The following is a 23,519-nucleotide window of genomic DNA, read 5'->3' on the forward strand; positions in this document are numbered from 1 at the left end:
GGTTCTAGCCAACTTTCCTTTTGACTGAGAATCTGCAAATAGGAGGCAGGCTTCACCTTGTATTTTGACCTGGTTGACAGTGTTTTCCACCCAGGAACACTCTAGCCTAATTGCTGGGTCAGCTGCCATAAATACCCACTGCTTCTGCTGTTACTGCATGCAGGGTGCTTAATAATGCAACCTACCTTGGGAAAAGTCACAAAGGCAGGTAATGCAGCCAGCTATACAGTCATAGCCTATTTTATTGCAATAAAAAAATTGAAACAGGACAGAAATTTTGGTATGTTATGTGTCTCTTCACCTCCCTTGTCCCAAACATAACAACTGATAGTGATATAATATGCAACTATCCAAGGAATTTTTCTACATACTTACATATACAAATTTTCATACATAAATCTTTATTACACACATATTTTCAACATGAATAAAACTGTGCTATACATACTGTTCATTAACTTGTGTGGTTTTATTTTAACTTCAAATATGTCTAAGAGAACTTTGTGTATCAGTATATAACATATGCATATGTCATGCGTTGCATTCTGTCAGATTATTATTTTTAAGTACTGCATCATGTTTTATAAGTTCATGTACTACAAGATAAAATGAATGATCTCTTTTTATGAATTTTTAAACTATTTCCAGGGTCTCATTATTACAAAAAAGTATTGTATTTAACATTATTTGAAGAACATTTGTGTAAATGTGCGCATGTGTTTTGAAGGCTACTCTAGAGAAAAATATTCCATTACATCATTATATCCCTCTGAATGGCTCCCACTGTCAAATATGCAAGGATTCATTTCCTTGCAACCACAAAACACTACATATGAACAACTTTATGATATTTCTTTAATAATAAGTGAAAGCCAATGTCTTTTTATTTGTTGTAAAATCACACTTCCCTGTTTACTAGTGAGTTCAGCATATTTTTATACATTTCCTGGAGATGTGTAACCTGTCCTATGAAAAGAACATTCAAAGATGTGCCTTTCTTTCTATTGAATTGTCTTTTTAATTTTATTTTTTTTTTGAGATGGAGTTTCGCTTTTGTCGCCCAATATGGAGTGCAATGGTGCAATCTCGACTCACTGCAACCTCCTCCTCCTGGGTTCAAGCGATTCTCCTGCCTCAGCCTCCCAAGTAAGCTGGGATTACAGGTGCCCGCCACCACGCCTGGCTAATTTTTGTATTTTTAGTAGAGACAGGGTTTCACCATGTTGGCCACGCTGGTCTCATATTGTTGACCTCAGGTGATCCATTCTCCTTGGCCTCCCAAAGTGCTGGGATTACAGGTGTGAGCCACTGCACCAGGCAAGATGTCTTTTAATAATACTTTACAAACTCTGCATATTACAGCAATCTTTGCATTTAAATTTGCATCATTTAAAAAAATTTTGTCAAGGTAATACCAACACTGCATAAATATAATAAAATATGTATAAAAATTACTAAAACCCATCATCTGATTATAATATCCATGGATATTTAGAACAGGAAACTTTCATGCATTTTCTCATTTATTATATTGTGGATATTTAACCTTTGTGAGACATGTTGCAAATATTTTATTCGGTTCTAATACTCATTGTTTTGCTTATACTAATATATATACAATAGAATAAACACATATGTACCAGTTGCCCATTCCAGGAAGTAGAACATTTCTAATAACTTACATATTTCTCTGTTTTCTTTCCCTATAGCACTGCCCTTTCTAATTTACAAAGGTGAGCACTACTCTGAATACTGAGTTACCACGTGTCTGACATAATCAACATGTGTCTTTCTACTTTTCCCACTTACATTGGTACTCAGATTCATTCATGTTGTAGCTGAAGCTTTTCCCACGTGTAGCTGAAGTTCTTTTTACTTCTACTGCTGGGTTAAATACCACTTACATGTCTTTTAAAATCCATGTCAATGGGCATTTCAACTGGTTTGCTTTACATTCTTGCAAAAAGTGCATTCTCGTACAGGCATACCTCATTGTATTACTCTTTATTGAGTTTAGCAGATACCGCATTTTTTACAACTTGAATGTCTGTGGCAACTCTGCTTCTAGCAAGTCTATCAGTGCCATGTTTTCCAACAGCACGTGCTCACTTGGTGTCTGTGTCACATTTTTGTAATTATCGCAATATTTCAAGCTTTTTCATTATTATTATATCTCTTATGGTGATCTCTGATCAGTTATTATAGTAATTGCTTTGAGGTGCCATGAACCACGCCCATGTAAGACAGAGAACATAATTGTGAATGTTGTGTGTGTTCTGACTGCTCCACCCACCAGCCGTTCTCCTGTCTCTCTTTGTGTCCTCAGGCCTCTCAATTCCCTTAGACACAACAGTATTGAAATTAGGGAAATTAACAACCCTACAATGTCCTCTAAGTGTTCAAGTGAAAGGAAGAGTTGCATTTCTCTTTCAATCAAAAGCTAGAAATTATTAAGCTGAGTGAGTAAAGCATGTCAAAAGCACAGGCAGGCCAAAAGCTAGCCCTTTTGTGCCAGTAAGCCAAGCTGTAAAAGCAAAGGCAAAGTTATTGAAGGAAATTAAAAGTGTTACTCCAGTGAACACACAAACAACAAGAAGGTGAAACAGCCTTATTGCTGATAGGGAGAATGTTTTAGTGGTCTAGACAGAAGATCAAAGGAGCCACAACATTCCCTTAAGCTAAAGCCAAATCCAGAGCAAGCCCCTAACTCTATTCAATTGTATGAAGGCTGAGAGATGTGAGGAAGCTGAAAAATAGTTTGATGCAAGCAGATGTTGGTTCATGAAGCTTAAGGAAAGAAGCTGTATCAACAGCAAGTGCTGAGGAAGAAGTGGCAGCAAATTATCCAGAAGATCTAGCTACAATTATTGATAAAGGTGGTAGGCTAAACAACAATTTTTCAATGTAGACAACATAGCCTTCTAATGGAAGAAGATGCCATCTAGGACTTTGATAGCTACAAAGGAGAAGTCAATGCCTGGCCTCAAAGCTTCAAAGAACAGGCTGACTCTCCTGTTAGGGGCTAACGAGGCTGATGACTTTAAGTTGAAGCCAATGCTCATTTGCCATTATGAAAATCCTAGGGCCCCTAAGAATTATGCCAAACTTACTCTACCTGTGCACTATAAATGGTGGAACAAAGCGTGAGGGATATCACATTTCTTTACAGCATGGTTTACTGAGTATTTTAAGTCCACGACTGAGACATACTTCTCAAAAAAAAAAAAAGATTCCTTTAAAAATATTATTTTCATTGACAATGTACCTGGTCACCCAAGATTCTGATGGAGATGTGCAGAAAGATGAATGTTGTTTTCATGCCTGCAAACACAGCATACATTCTGCAGCTCGTCGATCAAGGAGTAATTCAACTTTCAAGTCTTATTTAAAAAATACATTTCATATGGCTATAGGTGCCACAGACAGTGATTAATTTTGGGGATCTGGGCAAAGTTAATTGACAACCTCTGTAAAGGATTTCATAATCTAGGTGTCATTAAGAACATTCATAATTCATGGACAGAGGTCAAAATATCAGCATTAACAAGAGTTTGGAAGAAGTTGATGCCAAGTCTCATGGATGACTTTAAAGGGTTCAAGACTTCAGTGGAGGAAGTCGCTGCAGACGTCATAAAAACAGCAAAAAGTAGAATTATAAGTGGAGGCTGCATGTGACTGAATTGCTGCAATCTCATCATATTTGATGAGAATTGAATTTGAAAGGATGAGGAATTGATTTTTAGAGATAAGCAAAAAAAGAGGGTTTCTTGAAATGGAATCTACTCCTAGTAAAGATGCTGTGAACACTGTTGAAATGGTAACAAAGGATTTAGATTATTACATAAATTTAATTGACAAGGCAGCAGCAGGATTTGAGAAGACTGACTCAAATTCTGAGGGAAGTTCTACTGTGTATAAGATGCTAGCAAACAGCATCACATGCTAGAGAGAAATCTGTCATAAAAGTAAGTGTCCATCAATGGGTCAAACTTCATTGTTGTCTTATTTTAAGAAACTACTAGAGCCACCTCCACCTTCAGCAACCACCACTCTGATCATTTGGTTCCCATTAAAATCAAGGCTAAACTCTCTACCAGAAAAAACATTATGACTCCCTGGAGGCTCAGATGATTGTTACTAATTTTTCACAATGAATTATTTTTAAATTAAGATATATACATTTTTTAAACCACAATGCTATTGCACATTTAATAGACAACAGTATAAACATAACTTTTATATGTACTGGGAAACGAAAAAATTTGTGTGATTCACTTTATTGTGATATTCACTTTATTGTGGTGGTGTGGAACCAAATCCACAATATCTCCAAGGTATGCCTGTACGTACTTCCTAGTGCTTAAGGGTAGTGGCCACTTTAGAGTAATGCATATTAATATGCAACTTTACCAGATAACATCAATGTTTTTCGCAAAGAAGTTGCACCAATGTACAATGGATGTGCTCTATTGAATCCATTCTCTTTAACACTTGTCACACTTTTTCATTTTATTTCTTATTTTTGTGAAATGCCTATTTATCCTTTTGGTTTCCATTATCTATTCCTTTTCACCTTGTTGGTTTGCAAAAAAATTTTACACGTCTTTGATTTTAGTCCTTTTTGAATAATTTTTTTTTCAAATATCTTCTACGAATTTAAAGTTTTTTCTTTTACTTTCATTAATGTGTATTTTAATGAATAAGAACCTAGTTTTAATATGCAATTTCATCATCCCTTTGATAAGTAGTTAGTACCTTAACTAGTCTTCTGTAAGACAAGCTTCCTTACTCAGAGCTCAGAATTCACATACACTCTCTTAAAATGTCAGTTTTACTTTTGACATAGAAATTCTTAGTTTGTTGTGGTGTGAAGTACTTTCTTTTCTTCTCTCCCCACTTTCTCCCATCTCCCCTTTATCCTGGCCTCCGGCCCTCCCTCTCTTCCTCTCTTACTCCCTTTCATCCTTCCTTTTGGCTGTTGTGGAGGACTTTTTTTCTATTTATTTTTTATCCATCTTTTCATTTATTGAACAATTCAACTTTCTACTATGCAAAGTCCATGATAAGTATTATTTCCACATATGGGTACATTTCTATTTGTATTCTCTATTGTGTTTTACTCACGACTTTGTCCATCTCTGCACTAGTACCATACTCTCGCAATTACTATAGCTTTCCAGTAAGTCCATATCTCAGGGCATGAAGAATCTTACCAATTATTTCTTCTTTTTTTCATGTACATTTAAACTCATCATATTTCACCAAAACTAAAATAATAGTAAGAAAAACCAATCATGATTTTGACTGAAGTTGCATTAAAACTATATATTAATTTTGGGAGAAATAACACATGTATAATATGAATTGTCTCCTTATTCATGAATGTAGTATTGCTCGATTTATTTACATATTCTTTAATAACCTTCACAAAGATATAAATTTTCTGCTAACAGGTCTTGCATATATTTTGTTAGATTTATTCTTGGTTGTTTTGTGGTTTTTGTTGGTATTTTAAACATTTAAAAATTATGTTTATTAATAACATTAATATTTTTGTTGCTGGCATATATAAACGTATTTGACTGTTATACATTGATTTTATAAATAATCATATTATCACTATTTTTCTATTGCTTACATTTTGTTTGTGGATACATTTGGATTTCTATGTATGTAATTGCGGCATTTGCTACTAGCAATGGTATTATTAGTAATCTCTAGTCCTTATAATTGTTATTTCTTTCCCTGTGTCTTTTTCCTTGACAGAATTCCAACATATTGTTGAATAGGAGTATTCATAGTGAATATCCATATCTTGTTCCTGAAGATAAGAATTACTTTTGGAATCTGCCCATTTAGGATATCTGTTATTGAGATTTTATTTTTCTTTCTTTTTACTTTCCTTCTTTTTGATGGAGATTTTTTATGAGGTTAACAAGTTTCTCTTCTACTCCTATCATAAGAATTTTTACTATATAAAAATATTAAGTTTTTCTGCATTTTTGAGATTTGACAAGGTCTCTGTCCTTTAATCGGTTAGTGTGAGAATAAACATTTATATATTTCTGCGTTATTAATCATTCTTGCAATCCTTTCATGCACCCAAATTGATTCTCGTGTATTAATATTTTTAAGATAATTGAGTTTCTTTGCTAATGTTTTGTTTAGAAATTTTGCATCAATCTTTATGAACAAATTGACCTATTTTTCTTCCTCATACCACTTTTGTCTACTTTTTAAAATTAAAATTATACCACCTCATAAAATATGTTGCAGAGTATTCCCCCTTTTATGATTTTTTGTGGAAGAATTTGTATAATTATTGAAGTTCTTTGAAAACTGGTAGCACTTGCATATAAAACCTAAATATCTGGTGTTTTTTTTTTTTTAAGAGAAAAGTCTTAAATCATTGTTTAAATTACTTTAGTAATTATTCTTAAAATTTATGATTTTAAATTCTTCTTAAGTCAGCTTTTTTCCAGCTATACTTCTGTAGCAATTTGATTCTCCCTCCTAGATTTTCAAACATTGGTACTGAAGCTTAAGAAAACTTTGTAAAACACGGCAGTAGCTGCAACATTTCCCACCGAGCTAATTGTTTTTGGTGAAAGCCTAACCATCCAGTTGACTCACCATTGTTCTTCTATTCCATGATGATGTTTCATCTGTTATTCATTCTTGTTTTCTTTAAAAATTGTCATCATTGGTTCTTCAGCAGCATCCTACCCCCAAACATAAACCCCATGTGACTGTCAGACCAGCTTACTCTCTGTAAATTGATTGCTAATTGGAAAATTTGACCTCTCTTTATCTCAATTTCTTGATCCATTCAATCCATGCAGTTTTCCCTAGAAACTCATTCATTCCTTACTACATTCATTCATTAATATCCTTGGGATTTATTTAGTGATTCTGACCCTCAGTTTCCATAACTTTAGAATAGAATTAACACCACGTGGTTTGTTGGGCTCTTTATATACACATAAAGAAAATGTGTATGTAAATACACCTTACTATTCACATGTTATTACTGATTTAATTATATTTTTTTCTTTATTAAAAGTAGTATAGGTGTGTTTTAGGTCAGAGTGCCACTCCTCTATTTCCCCACCTCCTCCGCCTGCACTGTTCTGGCAGAATAGTCACAATTTTCTAACAAGCAGTAAGGAGAGTTTTTCTGCATCCAATCTGAAACTGTAGGTAGCGGACAATTGGGAGACCTGCCTACAGCACTGGAGACACAAGGTACAGAGGAAAACAGCTGGGATAGAAGACAAGTAAACTGAAGAGTCTCAGCAAGAGCCAAAATGCAGGGTCCTGCATGGCACTGACTTTTCACCCAGGAAGGCTGTGATGAGGAGCAGCTGTGAGGCTTCCACATTACAGGTCATCCTTCCAATGGGGAGAAGTGAGAAAATGGGGAGTGTCAGGAAGGACTTCACTCTGGGGAAACTTTTGTACTGTGTATTGTACTTTTTATCTATCAATTCCACAGTGTTCCATGTGAAGAATGAATAAGCATGAACATTTTGCAATGAAATCATGCTTGAGTCCTGAATTTATTTGCACCATTTTATTAATTTTTTTGAAATTAAAAATTCAAATGATTTATGAAGAAAATGAATGATGATGAGTTTCCAATGTTGGCCTTTATAGCACTGATTCACCTAGAGAGTTTCCTATGTCTCTCCAATAGCTATATTTGAAAGCAAGCCTATTATTTGGGTTTAGCAGCCCTGTGTCAGACGCTTCTTTTTTTTATCATATTTGCTCTATAATCACCACTATAACATTCCATAAAGTTTCAGTTATGCAAGATGATAAATTCTAAGATCCACTGCACAACACTGTTCCTATAGTTAATGACACTTTTTTGTACATTTAAAAAGTTTTTAAGAATGTAGATCTAATGTTAATTGTTCTTACCACAACCACAACAAAAGAGCAGGTGGTGAAATTGTGATGCTTAATATTACTAAAAACAAATCCAGAAAATTTCATCTAAGATTCAGAGGCTTACTTTGTGTTAAGATAAAATTGATACAGAAAAGGCAGTAAATTTTCACTTGTACCTAATTGTTATTAGGTACAAAGCACACCAGGAAAACCTTTTATGAAAGAAAAGAAAATTGTAGTACTGATTCCAGAATCTTGGAAAGTGTCATAAATCAGAATTCTTAACATCAATATGTAAATATTACTTTTTATTCCAATCTTATATTTTATTATTAAAAAATACTATCACATACAATGTGGCTGTATGGGTTAGAAATAGATTAAGTATATAAAATAAATAAATATATGGCTCTAAGTAGTATATATATTATAAATCATAAAATAATATTTTTGATACTTACAGGAAATCAGTGTGAGAGTCATAAATATTTTCAGCATATCCATACATGGTGAATGCTCGCTTTAATTATACGTATTTACATCTCTTTGTATTAAAGAAACACAAGGCTGAAGGATCCAAAATGACTTTACCATATGTCATCAATTCTCTTTTTCCCCTTTCTTGTTTAGAAAAAATAATTTCAAGAGCTTGCCTTACGAAAGGTCTGCATTTTGATATAAGCTTTTAGAGACAGAAAGAAGCATACTTATCTCTGATTATTCTATTCAATTCATATTTATACTTGCATGTACACAGTTACATACTATATTATTCTTAAAGTTACAAGATTAGATGGATTCAAAATTGCCTTAGTAAAATCTGGCTGAATTTTCTGATTTGTGATGTTACCGTTGTTTTTGAAACAATATTTATGGTCTAGAAAACCAATTTTTAATAACTTTCAGCTTATTTATTAATACCCAAACTGTATCTCTACATACCTTGGTATCATTGATATTATTATTATTGCTGGTGTAATATCTTTTAAAAATCCATGCATGAATTATTTATGCTCCCCAAAGTTTCATTCTATTATATATATTACAAAATGGGGGAAAGGTTATTTCATGTTTTTCTCTGTGGGTTTCGATGTTTCATGAATTTAATGTGACTCTCTCAACATTTTAATTTAAAGTAAAATTAATTATAATAATATCCTCCAATCTAATATCTTATGTACTTTATTTCAACAATACATTATAAAATTTAGTTAAACTAGGAAATGCACCTGTTTCAACAAATTCGGTTAGAGTTTTGAGATATTGCGTGGAAGCTGAATTTACACTGTTTTGGGAAGACATTCCATGTGGATAAGTGGGATAGTTATAAAAAATTAATTTGAATTAATCTTTATAAACGCAGTGTAAATAATCATGTTACCATAATAACCAGAAATAAGTTTTAGAGTATTTGAAAAATATACATATTCCAGTGGGCCATTAATAATTGAAACATTCATTTCATTATTTCTGGAAATCTCAAACAAATCTTTTATGCTTATGCGTGTTAAAAGTGAAGGAGAGAGGGACAGAGAAAGGGAAAAACACAGACTGAAATGACAAAAGAGAGCATGAGACACAGAAAATGAGAGAATATTTATTCCTGGGGAACCTATAATGTTATCTCATTAAATAACTTTAATATTCCTTCTAATATAAAGTGAGTTAGAAATGAAAGGTCAGTAAATGACAGGTTCTATGATGTAGCCTAAATATTTTTCCTTTCTTCACTAATGTACATATTTCTTTAAAAATTAATATTGGCAGAAATATCAAATTTTTTAATGTCATTTCTGAGTGAATAGAAACACTAATATTTAGTTGAAATATTCTTGCCCTCATATAGAAAATATTTATAATTTTATTAGTATAAGTAAAACACTTTTGTAAATATATTTGTTAAAATATAAATTTTTTCTATTGCATGGAAAATTATAACCCTTGAAGGATATTTTTTAAATACATAAATTAATATTTAAAAACCAAGTAACCAATCTTAAACAAAAATTATGAGTGGTCATTATTTTAGATTGAGCTTCTGCACTAGGCCCCAACAGACCAGAACAAACCAGAATGGAGTCACTTGTGCTAAGTGCCATGTAATCAAATTGAACTTTAAAATGGTCCAGTTAAAAACAAACAAACAAACAAACAAACAAACAAACAAACAAAAACAGGAGATTTGCAGCAACCAATCAGAAGGGGCCCAGTTCACCAGCGCTAGTATGATAAGGAAGTCCTTTCGGTTTTGACCCTGTAAGAAAAGCAACTTTGAAATGACCAGTCTGCCTTTCATTCCTTATTTCTGCTTCCTTCAGCCCTCTTCTGCTTATAAAGCCAAACTCCTGTGCTCAGTTCATTGGAACACTCATTCTATTCTATAGAATTAGGTGTTACCCAATTCTAGAATTGCAAATATAAGCCAATGAGATCTTTAAACTAACTTTGTTGTAATTTTGTTTTTTGACACTGAAGAACACAAAACACCTTTTAAAACGCCATTTTCTCTCATCTGTAAGTGTGTTTTTTACATTAGAAAGGGAGGGATTTAATTGAACTTAGTGTTTTCATACTGTATTTACTGTTACAAATATGCAGTAAAATTTATGGTCATGTTACATGAAAGTCCATCTCTTAAGGTATTAATGAATATGCATAAGTTATGTGTGTACTGATATGTATATATATATGTTTGGAAATGCAGTTTAAAATATTTCTTGTAAGTTACATGACTAAACATAGAGAATTGACAGACAATTCTGATGTAGTGAGTTGAAAATGAAGGGAAAAATACGATAAAGAGTGTCAATTAAAACAGAAGTTACACAGTCTTCCTGATATTTGAAAGAAGTTAAAATGGAATAATTCATTCTTATTGCTTCTAATTGGAAAGCACATATATATCATTTATGGTCCAAATTCATAGTCTATAAAATTAACCCCTAAAATGTAACAGCACAAGTGATTAGGTTGCTGAAGACTGTTTGACAAATTTACTGAAATCCATTCTGTCGTGTGAATGATTTTTATATTAATAATTAGAATGAGGTTTTATTCTGTACATATCAGATCATTCCACGGAGTTAGCTTAGAGTGTGAAGTAAGAACGTATTTTGAAAGGAAATAAATCTAGACTTCTACAGGGAAAAAAGACTTTGCTTAGGGTCAAATACAAAAGAATAGCTCTAAATACTTTATAAATGAAATGGCACCTCTATCTATCCACTTATTTAATTTAAATGTAGTAACTGCAACTATGTACTAGGAACTGAGTTAGATTCCAGAGATTCAAAACAAGGTAGAATTCTTGCCTTTGAGTATCTCACTGGCTTAACTGAGAAGGCAGACAAGAAAACACACAGTTCAGGTCACTATAAGATGCTCTTTGAGGGCAGTTAATGTGGACTAGGTAGGGATGAGGGGTGGCTTAATAAACTTGGAGACACATGAGTTGAATCTCGAAGCTTGGGTAAAGTTAATTAGCTGATGAATTGGGGGACAGAAGTGAGGAGAAATTGAGTGAAGTGTTGTTATGTAAGAAGGAGGGTAAATATAGATCCTAGGAGAGTGGTTAGATGACAAATCTTGAAACCCTGAAGTGACATACTGTCAGTGGGAATGAGAAAGCGGTTCTTTAGTGAATGGTCTTTTTATTCATCAAGTTAGAGAATAAAAACAGTGTGTAAATTTGGGAAAAACGGAGAAAACTAGTTTAGTAATAGACATGTAGAATTTGAGATACTCATGGAACTTGTTGTGTTCATGGAGTATTGAACATAATAAGTTAATTTCCTCCTTATGATCTCTCTTTGATAAATAAGGAGCAGGAGAGTGAATCCTGATTATGTAGGGCCTGATGTTTATAAAAATTGAGGCCCCCTTTAAGAAAAAATATGCAAAATAAATGTGCACAAACTTTTATAAAAGTGATGTATATATATAAATATATATAAATAAATACTTATCTATAATAAAAAATCACATTAGATTGTAAATTTAAGACAGCTTACAAACATTACATCATAGGATTTCAAATAACATAGTTTTATAAATTAATAAACTGCTTAATGCTTCGTTTTTACATTTTTATATGATAATTTAAAATAATATTTGTACTGAGGTTAAAAGATAATTTTCTTTTCCTCTAGAATGATTTATTAAGATATGTTTAAATTGATGATTTATTAGGAATGTTCCACTTAGCTTCACAAGTCATCATTGATAAAGTAAATTTTTAGTATTATTGTTAAATACGTGAAAATCAATATTTGGTTTTTGGTCATAGCCAAGCTGTAAGACTTGCAGGCATTTCAATTTTTTGTTCAATGACTAACCTTAAGTACTGTTTGAATTCATGATATACATTAACCATTGTTACGTTAATAACATGACATATTGTGAGTTTTATGTATCTTCATTGATGCCGATATTTCATAGAGATTTATAAAACATGTACTTTACACATAAACATGCCTGCTTGTTGTAGAGCTGATATAGGCTGTGCTCTACAAGCACAGGAATAATGATACATTTAATATCATGTAACTTTCATCAATAATAAAAATTTAAAATTGTTTATACTGCATTGTTAACTGTATTCCTGGAAGAATAACACTTCTGTTTTGATGACACATTAAAGAGAAGCGAATGGGATGATTAGAAGAATTTTCCAAGGATAAGCTTTGAACTTTGTACATTTCAAACCTCATTTCTCCCCTACTATACACATATTCTGTTACCAGGCAGGCTCTGGACCATTTTTGTCAAGACATGTCCTCTGGCTCTTTAAATTTACGTCAGAAAATCAGTGTAAAGTCACACTGGGCAATGGGTATATGCCTGGAAGTCATTTTTACACCAGGAGAACTAGCAATAACAACCATACACAAAAATATCCGTGAACCACATATTATAAGTCTCAGGGTTCAATCATGTAATTGGACCTCATCCTCTTTTAGTCAGATCCTAAAATGCTCATGCTCATTCCAATGCTACTAGTCACTAGGTAAAGTGTGATGAAAAAGGAGTTGGAATGGAGACAAAAGTCTTTTTTTTTTTTTTACTGTTTTATTTTTCCATATAGATGCCCAATTTTTCTGGTTAATACCAATACATATACAGGGCATGGGGGAGGGCTCTTAATTATCTTCCATTGATATATTTGCCTCTCTATGCATTACTACTGAGCTGGCTTAACTAACATTGTTCATAAAAACTCTTGTAGTTAAAATACCCTCTTTTTAAAATATCAAAAACTCAAATGAGAAAGGCAATACAACCACATTGCTAAGATCCTTCCTATAGTCTTGAAACGAGTCCTTGCAAGTGAGAGACACTGAAGTTGAAGATTCATTGCCTTCAAGAGCATCTGCTTCTGTGCACACATCTTACTATAGCATAATACTGGTCAGAGACCATAATTTAAAATATGACAGCTACTCGGGAGGCTGAGGCAGGAGAATGGCGTGAACCCGGGAGGCGGAGCTTGCAGTGAGCCGACATCCTGCCACTGCATTCCAGCCTGGGCGACAGAGCAAGACTCCGTCTCAAAAAAAATCATGAATAACTTAATTACACAGAATTCTAACTATAGGCATAAAGGTAACTAAATGAAAAATACATGACTCATCAAGAAGAGATAAATAAAAGTAAATAATGTATTTGGAGAATAAAACATTATGTATTCAACAAACATCTGCCATTTTCAGGAAATGATATGTACATAATTGAAGATTAGTATCTTAGACACCAAGATATTTATGATTTTAATAGTTGTAAATATAATTTGTATCAATTTTATCAAATGTATTATATTCCAAATCCAATTATCTGCTTTTCGGAGTGTGTTTATTAGGCTAAACTTGTCTTGATTACGAACAACACTGTTACCCAATAATATAATTCAAGTTGTAGATTTCTATATGCTGATAACCTCTATTAAATTACCTTAAATTTTCATGCTCCTTGAGTTGCAGATTTTAAATAGAAGAGGAGGGTATGCATAATCAGGAAAAGACTGGCTGAACGAGTGTTGTCCAGAGAGATTTTTACACGGTTTTATTACTTGAGTCACCTAAGACTTGAGTCTTATTATTATTATTATTTTGGTCCAGAAGGTTCCTGAGTGACTACTGAATCAGTAGGAGAATAACTGAATAATTTACATGTGTGTGTGTGTGCATGCATGTGTACAAGCAATATAATTATGGCTTTTATTTTAATTATTAGAATATTAAAATTTCTTGGGATGTGATTATAATTTATGTGAGCAATCAATTTAAAGCACAATCTTTTTTATCAATCAATTCATTACTGTATTAGAAATCACGTTTTTGCCATGATGGTATGCTTCACCAGAATCTACATTCAAATTATTCCCACAGAAGGAAATTATTGTATCAGTAGTGCTAAACTTTTATACTGATTTTATGATAGCATTATCACTAATATCTAATGTCTCACCTTCATCCAAATGAACTTCCAAAAAACTTTATTTATAGTGCATGAATTGAATGAATTCAAATCATCTTTGCAACAAACAGATGTTTCATTTAAAACATTCTGATCACTCTGATATAAAAATGGCATTACTTGATCTTTTGGAAAAGTTATTCTGCTAATGGAGTCAAGATATTAACAGCTATAACTTCATTAATAATACACATAAAGAAACTCGGAATTGAAAATGAACACTAATTTTGAAAAGTCATTTGATCTAAACGAAAAGTCATGCTTCAAAGAGTGATATGCAAAGGGACTTTCTGCATATTAAATGATTGCTTTGGGGCAGAGAATTAACTATTAATTTTAAAGCAGATGCTCATGTTTCTTCAGCATAGTTGTGTTTACTGATTTCTGCATAGTCAATGATATCACTGGAGCTCTCATTGCAGATGGTAAATGTTCATAAATATTTCACACAGATTATGTATTCATCAACTTTAAGAAACAGAAATTCAGAACAATTTTTTGTTTTGAAATTCAGATTATTTTTATTTAAAAGACATTTTATTTTTAAGCTATCTTTTGCTGAAAAGTGTTATTGCAAAATAAAAATCTATTATAAAGTAAATATTTATAAACTCTATATTTAATGAAAAATAAAACATTGAGGAAGTATATTCAAGCCATTCACTACACATTCTTGGTAAAACTGCTCATGCTCTTTTTCTCACATACATTTCATGAACATCTAACCTATGATTTGTCAATATCTCCACAGGCATTTCTGATTGGTATATTTGTGACCCTTTGCAACTCTCAGGGAGCTGTGAGGTCCAGGCCACAGCATAATGGGCTGGCATAAAAGGGATACCAATTCTTCAAAAGTTGTCACTTGTTTTTGTGTTTAAAAAACATGGGAAAATAGTTTATTTTTGGTCATGTTTTAGGTATAATGATTACTATTAAAGTCAGATCTCTGTTCCTTGGATGTGTGTCTTACACATTACAAGAGGATAACATAGCAAAAGCTGGATTTAGAAATTGGAGGGCTGCCAAACACATCATCATCATTCTTCATTGCAATGCACTTATTAATAGCAATACTTAAAATACAAAAGTCCTGGGCAAATGCTAAATTGGGCCAGATGTTAGGACACCAGAAATAACCTGAAGAGTCTTAGGTAAACCTAATTATTATGGTCACAATAATCCTAAAACCCTGTGTGAACTAGCCCTTAGTAGCTTTCTGACATCCGACTGCCCTTCACTCTGTTCTAGTCTCCCTGGCCTTCTTGCTAATGTTTCCCAAACTTACACAATATTTTCCAATCATTATGCTTTTATGCTTGCTGCTCTCTCTGCCTTAAAAGCTCTTGTACAAGATGACAATGAGCTACCTCCTCATCTTCACATCTATACTCAGCTAGTTCTTCTCCACCTCATTTAAAAGAACAACCACGAAACCCTCACCAACAATGCACACTCCTTGTTTACATTCCCTGCTAATATATGTATATTTCACTTGTTTATTAGCTTAATATATGTTTTCCATCAATAAAATATAAGGCCGTGAGGGCAAGAGTTATTATCTGTTTTGTTGAGAGTGGATTGGCAGTGATGAGATTGTTCCTGGCATCTGGTAGCCATTGAATAAATGTTTTGAACCAATTCATCTGCTACGGGTTTTCTTATTTTTACTTATTGGTAAGCTATGATCAGTTAACTGCCTGGGGCTGGAGGTAAATTTGAGCCAGTAATTTTACTATGTACACTTAGATAACAGTAAATGGGAGGATATTTAAGTAAAATATGTTATTTATTAAAAACTTAACTCCTATAGAAAAAAAATCAGAAACAGATTAGTTCATTTGTGCTGCTATATGAAAATAACTGAAACTGGATAATTTATAAATGACAGGTATTTATTTCTCACATTTCTGGAGGCTGGGAAGTCCAAGATCAAGACATCAACAGATTTGTTGTCTGGTAAGGCTTATTATCTGCTTTAAAGATGGCACGTTCTTGATGCACCCACTCATGGCAGAGGGATGAATGCTGTATCTTCACATGGCAGTAGAAGGGGAAAGGAGAGAGCTAGTTCCCTTGAGCCATTTTATAAGGGCATTGATCCAACTCATGAGGGTAGAGCCCTCATAACCTAATCATTTGCTCATTGCTCCACCTCTTAATATGATTGCATTGGTGGTTAAGGTTCAATATAAATTTTGGAGAGACACAAGTATTCAAACCATAGCATTCTGCCTCTGTTCTCCCAAAATTTATGTTCTTCTGATAAGTAAAATACATCCATTCTATCCCAGGAGGCCCAAAAGTTTTAACAATTTCCAGCATCAACTAAAAAGTCTAAAGTCCACAGTCTCCTCTAACCATCATCTAAATAATACAGAGTTACCACTCCAGGTACAATTTATTTTGAGGAAAATTCCCTACCAGCTGTGGGCCTGTGAAATCAAGCAAGTTAGGTCCTTCCAAAATACAATGGTGTACGATAGAATGGACAATACCATTGAAAAGGGATAAATAGGAAAGAAGAAAGGAGTAACAAGTCCCAAGTAAGTCCAACACCCAACAAGGCAAACAACATTAACTCTTAAAGCTGGGAATAACAAAAACCAAAAAACCCTCTTTGACGCTGTGTCCTGCCTTCTGAACACACTGTGCATAGTTTAAGCCCCTAAGGCTCCCGAAACCCCCATTCCTTCCGTGGCTGTGCTGTGTGCAGCCCACACTGCATTTCTCACGTGTTAGAGTTGAATGCCAACAGCTCTCTCAGGCTGGCTTTACTAGCCTGGAGTCTCAGAGGTGGCCCAGCCCCCATAGCTCCACTAGGCATTGTCCTAGTGGAGGCTCTCTGCAGGGGCCTGAACCATGTAGCAGTTCTCTGTCTGGGGTCTGGGGATCTCCAGGACCTCTCCATCCTTTGAAATCTAGGCAGAGGTAGGCATGCCTTCACAGCTTTTGCACTCTGTGCCTGCAGAGTTAGCACCAGCTGGATGCTGCAAACCTTTGCCACCTCTGTCTCCTGAAGGGTGGCCCTGGTTGCACTGAGGCTCACTGGAGCCACAGATGGAGTGGCCCAGGAGTGCTGCACTAGAATGCATTGAGCAGAAACTTGAGGCAGCTCTGGGAAGTGAGCCCTGAGATCCCACAGGTGCTCTGAATCCCTCCTTTGAAGTCTTTCTGTCCTCAAGGCCCTGACACTGTGGGCCTGTGATGGGAGGGGCAGCCTTGAAGATCTCTGAAACGTTTTCAGGGCCACTCTTCCATTGTCTTGATGAATAGCATTCTAGAGTCCTTCTAGACATACTAATCTACTCAAACTTTCATTGGTAACACCCTTGGTGTTTTATCATAAACACATTTCTCTTTCTTTACCAATTGGCCAGTCTGAGAATTTGTCAAATCCTTAATTTTTGCTTCCCTTTTGATGACAAATTCTGTCATTAATTCATTTCTCTCTTATTACATCTTACTATAAGCAGTCAAGGGAAGCCATGCCACACCCTCAACACTTTGCTTAGAGATTTCTTTTACCAAGAATCACTCCATGGTATTTCATCACTCTAAAATTCAACCTCCCACAAAATAGTAGGACATGGATACAATTCAACAAAGTTCTTTGCCACTTCATAACAAGGATTGCCTTTCCTCTGGTTGCAAATAACTTGTTCCCCATTTTCGTATGAAACCTCATTACAATGGCCTTTCTTATCCATATTTCTAGCAACATTTTGTTCGCAACCATGTAGATAATCTCTAAGACTGAACCTCTCTCTGTGGTCTTCTTTCTTTCTTCTTCTATCCCCCACCTCTCCTCCTCCTCCTCTACCTCCTCTTCCTCCTCCTCTCCCTCCTCCTCTTTCTCCTCCTCCTCATCCTCCATATTGCAGCCTCTACCCAGTCCATAGCACCTTCTACGTTTTTAGGAATTTGTTACATTAGCACCTCACTCCTTAGTACCAATTCTGTCTTAGTCCATACTGGCAGCTATAACAAACTACTTTAGACTGTAAAGTCTAAAAGTCTATAAAGGGTAATTTATAAACAACAGAAATGGTTAGATATCACAGGGGTACAGCAGAAGAGCAATTTAGCACAGGGTGGATCATACCTTGAGTCTCATCCATATCTGATTTAGAAGATATTTAGATGAGACTCTGGATTTTAGATTTTTGAGTTGGTATTAAAACAAATTAAGACTTTGAGACTATTGGGATGGAATGAATGTAATGTATCTGTATGTAAGAAGAACATGAATTTTGGGGGACCCAATCCAGAATGCTATGGTTTGAACTTTCATGTGTCTCCAAAATTAATGCTTAAAATTAGTGCCCAAAGCAATAGTAATAGGAGGTGGGGTACTGAGGATGTGATTAGGTCATGAGGACTCTACGCTTACGAATGGGATTAGTGAATTCATAAAGGGGCTTGAGGAAACCAGCCAGCTGTTTTTCTGCTCTTCTGCCATGTGGAGACTCAGCATTCATTCCCTCCAGAGGATACAGCAAGAAGACACCACCTTGGAAACAAAAAGTGAGCCATCAGCAGATACCAAATCTCCTGGCCTCTGGACCTTGGACTTCTCAGCTTCTAGAACTGTGAGAAATAAATTTATGTTGTTTGTAATTAGCCAGTCTAAGGGATTTTGTTATAGCAGCCAGAACAGAATAAAACACAAGTTAAAGCACATACACAAATATGAACCGGTCATTTCAAATGGCCAATTCAGAACATGTTTGTTTCTTTAGAGTGTTTCAGCAATTTTGATAGGCAACAATCTTTAAACAGTGACACACAGATCTCTAGTCTAATTGCTATTTGGCCTTTGTTGGTGAGATAGATAATAAAAGCTAGACTTTTCAACATCTTTAAAATCATAGTGCATTTGTGGATGCATGTAAAAGGTGACTAAAGGCCTACAATGACTCAAAGGGGGAAATTTGTGTGAAAGACAAGCAATTATGTGACCTTATTCATTGTGGCAACATATTTTTGTTACTTTTATTAATCCGTAGATCTTTAATTTAGAAGCATGAATCAATTTTCAAACTCCATCACTCCAGTGACCAAGGCAGAATCAGAATTATGCTTACACATTTAACTGGGGGAGAGCTTGCCAAATCATCTGCATTTTATTTTATGATTAATCATGAGAAGGAGAGAGTTGAGTGCTTCACTTTTATATTAGTAAAGAAAATTTTTTATTTTTGAAATTTGCAACAGAGCTCAATTAAATTTTGATGAACATTTCCTTAGCCTTTTGAGGATTCTGTTCATTTCTGTGTCATAATTTCATAACAAGAGGCATATGTAAAAGGTCATAAGCTCTGATTTTCCTTAAATAAAATATGGTAGAAATTTGGTTATATAAAATGATATTTTAAATTAAGAAGGTAATGAAATCTGTGAAATCTGTTATGCATTTTCTAAATTATACATTTATTTTAATAGGAGAATATATTCCAAAGTTTCACTATGAAATATGCATGATATTTGAAATATGTAAATCTGTAGGTTGACTGTTGCATTATATTTTTAAAATTATGTGTCTTTTGCATTTAGTTCAGGTAGATGGAAGCAAAGATTTCTAAGAGCAGCTTTCTCACAAACAATTAATTATTCTTAATTATCCTGATCAATCTGAAAAATAATTTACATATTTTAAAGTTATCTTGTATTTTATTTCAATTCATTAAGTGCTTCCTATTTCTCACTTAAAATTTTAGAAATAATGTGAGAATAAACCATCTGTATTTTCATGAAGATTAGATTCAGAAGGGGAAAAGTAATGTCACAAGTATACAAAAAACTTGATATGAACTTTTCATAAGTCACATTAACATGTGAAGTTGGTGTAAAGCTAGAGCTATACATACTTATTTTAATGTAGTGAAGGAAAACATATTGTTATGTAAAACCCAAGAGTAATTTATATTTTATATTTCATCTCTTCTAACTAACCTATACCTCCAAATAATTTATTCAATTATATCACAACATGTTCCATTAGGAAAGAAACAACTTATTTGAAAGAGACTATTGTTTCAGACACCTTGAAACAGAATAATCAGGATCAGGTAGAGATGATTTATATAAAGAGATAGAATGGAAACACATAATACACACCCATTTCTGTTTTAAAAACAATTAAAGATAAAAAATGAAATGCCCAGTGAGTTTTAGTATTTGCCAGATAATTTAGATTAGGAATAGTTTTAGTTCAAGAAAGTTATTTCCTCTTATAAACATAGTTTTTGAAAAAAAATAAAGTTGGGATAAAAGAAGAGTTGTATACCAAAAGAATACATCAATCTGGTGTGGTAAAGAGGAAAATATTTTTAAAAAAGAATTTGGAAGAATGCATAACCGCAGGTTTAAAGTAGCAGAAAAAATGCATACTATACTTTCAAGAGTATGCATTCAAAAATCTATTGTTAGCATTGGAAAGGTAATAAACTAGAAATGGTGATAAAACTAAAATGTATAAATCACCAAGGGTATCAGAGTAATAGGGAGACCTTATGAAACAGAGCAACTTCTAACGCCATACATTAAAAGGGAATCACTGCAATAGGACACTCTTAGCATGATCGGGGCAATACAGCTAGAAAACAGGGCTGGGAGGATTCACAAGTGAGCAGATCAGTCATTGGGTTCAGAGAAAGGGCAACATCATAGCCTGGCCAGAGTCCCCGTTCTGAGCAACTACCTGTGGCATTTGCCTTTAGGATAAACAAAGACTAGCTCTCTAACAGAAGTCTGAGTCTGACACTAGGGATGCAGTGTGGGCATCAGTATCAGAGGCAAACAGGACATTCTCATGTTGATCAAGATGAAGCTAGAAGTTCAACACAATTATATTTAATCATTTTTTAAAACAAACTTTTGACATTGAATATTTTCAGCCAGGCAATTCTACCCATAGCCACTGATTCCATAAAAATATTTGAACACACTTTCAAGAATATGCAGATAAATTGATAGATATTGATGTAGCATATTTGGTAATAATTGTAAAACACAGGCAATATAAATATTCATCAGTAATGGGATGGCTCACATGATTATGGAATATCATGCAGCAGTTAGAAAAATGAAACTGATCAATGTCTACTGAAACGGAACAATGTGTATCACCTGCTTTAGAGTGCAGAAAGCAAGTTGCAAGATAATATAAAATCTATGTTCTGTTACATAAAAAACTATCTACCTATATTTCATATATATATTTCATATATATATTATATATATATATACCTATGTGTGTGTTTGTGTGTGTGTGTATGAATACGTTATAGATAGAGGGGAATATGCTCATTTATATGTGTGTATTAGATTGGGAAGCTACACCAAACAACCACAATAATAATTTCTGAGGAGTAGTAGTGCTCAAAGTGGGACCTTTAAATTTTTTTCTAAATAATATTCATTGTAGTGTAGACTTTTTACAGTTACATACATTACTTTCATTTTTTAAACATGTTAAGATAGAGCAGAGGATAACAGGATGCCTAGAACTGAAAGAGTAGAAGGAAACATGTAGTACATATTTAAAGTGTAGTAGGAAAAAAGTGAAATGACAGAACAGGGCTAAAATCAAATTTATTCCAATATATTTACATAGTGCTACAAAACAGTCATGTTTTTCTTAATTATTAATTCATATTTGTACAAATAATACGGATAATAAACCACATTCACTGAGGACATGCTATGCAGTAAGTACATTGTTATTTGCTTCATAGGCATTATCCCATTTAACTTCACAACTATCCTATAAGGCAGGCAGAAATCCTCATTTTACAGACAAGATAATGAAGCCACACAGAGGTGAAACTGTAAGGCTTGTAATTAGCAGAGCCAACTGACCTCTTGTTTAACTATGAAATACAGGAAAATCCTGGATTAACTTGGTTTGATTCAGCTTACAGGGGTCTTAGAATGGCAACAGTTTTGAATGCACAATATCCTAATTCAAAGAAGAGCTACTTTTTTGAAGTCCAGAGAATATTAAAGGACAAGAAAAAGAGCCATCCTGACTGAGCTTCTGAGTTTACAATACTTTACTTTTGCTTGGCTTTATCTACTTGGGCACTTCCTGCATGTAGCTAGCTCACTTAGCCAACAGTCTGATCATGATCCTCTAGATTCTGGATTGTGAAGCTTGACAAAGACATTGTTCTGAACTAAACTCCTGGGGTGAGCCTCTCTTCCACAGGAAGGAGGTTCTGCAGATCACTGCTCAGCATTGGGAAACTGATCCCAGACAGCAGGCAGCAAGGCAGTAGAAGAAAGAGCTGAATATAATGCTGAAAGACTATGCTAATTAATTATACTTTATGAATGTATTTTTTGTGTAAGACACTATGGTACAAATTTTATTCTGAGTTTTTAAAAGAGTACTATTTAAATATTTGGTTTCTGGTTCCTGAGAATGAGAAGTAAGACTAATTTTAAACCAACTGCTTTTTTTTTTTTTAAATGAAGCATGCATAAAGCTTATAGAGCTTCTGTCCACTTCATGTGGTCTAATGTTTACCCTCATGTTGACAGAAAGAAAAGAGGTCAATGAAATAAAATGACATTAATTATTTAACTAAGCCAAGTTAATGATGATTTGTTTAGGTGCACATTAGTAACTTCAAAAGTATACAGTTTATGTTAAAAATATATTTTATTTTACTAGATCTTACCTGTTAACAATGAAGTATAAGAGAGTGATATTGATTAGATTTGGTAAGTAATAAATGAAATCGTATGATTTTTTTCATTAACCCATTTATGCTGGAGGTTGCAATTTTTAAAATTTAAATTGAATTTAAAAATAAGACCTTGGCGATGACCTTAAGCTGTAGAATATAAATAACTCCTACATGCTTAGTGTTCCAATAATGGAACACTAGGCATAAATGGGCTAACTAGCTTTCTCTTTACTTTTAGCAGATATTTTAAATATAAGAAGTACAATAAAAGAGAATCGTTCTTCAAATACATGGTTTGGCAGTGTTCAAACTGGCATTCAGCTGGTTTGTCGTGTGTGTGTGTGTGTGTGTGTGTGTGTGTGTGTGTGTGTGATTAATATCATTATTAGTACAATAAGGAGCATTACTTCACAATATTTAGAAAGAAGAAAAATCTGCTAGAAATGGACTATTTTG

The 23,519-nt window shown here is 33.8% G+C and overlaps 1 protein-coding gene across 21 annotated transcripts in view; it reads right to left on the reverse strand.

Moving 5' to 3' along the window:
• Positions 1 to 23,519, reverse strand: part of DGKB (diacylglycerol kinase beta) — an 835,560-nt gene that overhangs the window by 453,123 nt on the left and 358,918 nt on the right. The window lies entirely within an intron of this gene.

This window comes from Pan paniscus, chromosome 6, assembly GCF_029289425.2.
Source record: "Pan paniscus chromosome 6, NHGRI_mPanPan1-v2.0_pri, whole genome shotgun sequence".
Lineage (NCBI taxonomy): Eukaryota > Metazoa > Chordata > Mammalia > Primates > Hominidae > Pan > Pan paniscus.